The sequence below is a fragment of the Plasmopara halstedii genome, assembly GCF_900000015.1.
Source record: "Plasmopara halstedii genome assembly, contig: Scaffold_614, whole genome shotgun sequence".
Classification (NCBI taxonomy): domain Eukaryota; phylum Oomycota; class Peronosporomycetes; order Peronosporales; family Peronosporaceae; genus Plasmopara; species Plasmopara halstedii.
The window spans coordinates 978,024-978,511 of NW_020187532.1; positions in this window are offsets into that span (position 1 = coordinate 978,024).

Sequence of the window (488 nt, forward strand, 5' to 3'; positions counted from 1 at the left end):
TAGCGCTGCGCAGTGAATTTGAGCCTGCGGACATTCAAGAGCGCTTAAGAGATCAATTGTTCTCATGAAAGCAGTCCAATTGCAAGGATTTTATGGATTACATCGGCAAGTTCCGCCAAATTTGCACGCAAGTAGTCGAGATGACGCACCGCGATAAAGTTACATTTTTCAACCGCGGTTTGCGTATACAAACGAGAGAAGAAGTTCAAAACCGACGATGCCAAACGGTTACCGAAGCGATACAAGCTGCTTTGAAATTTGAGTGAAGTCATAGTACGACGTTAGCGATGCCAGCACGTAATCGACATCGCCAAGAACAAAGATTCGTACCTGAAGAACGGACGTATACACCACCACCGCCGCCGCCAGCGCCATTGCCGCCAAGGCAAAGTTTGCCGGATGAAGACGTTGATATGAACGCAGACAATGAACAGATGCGTAGAAGACGCCGTAACACTTCTAATTGTTACCAGTGTGGACAACCAGGA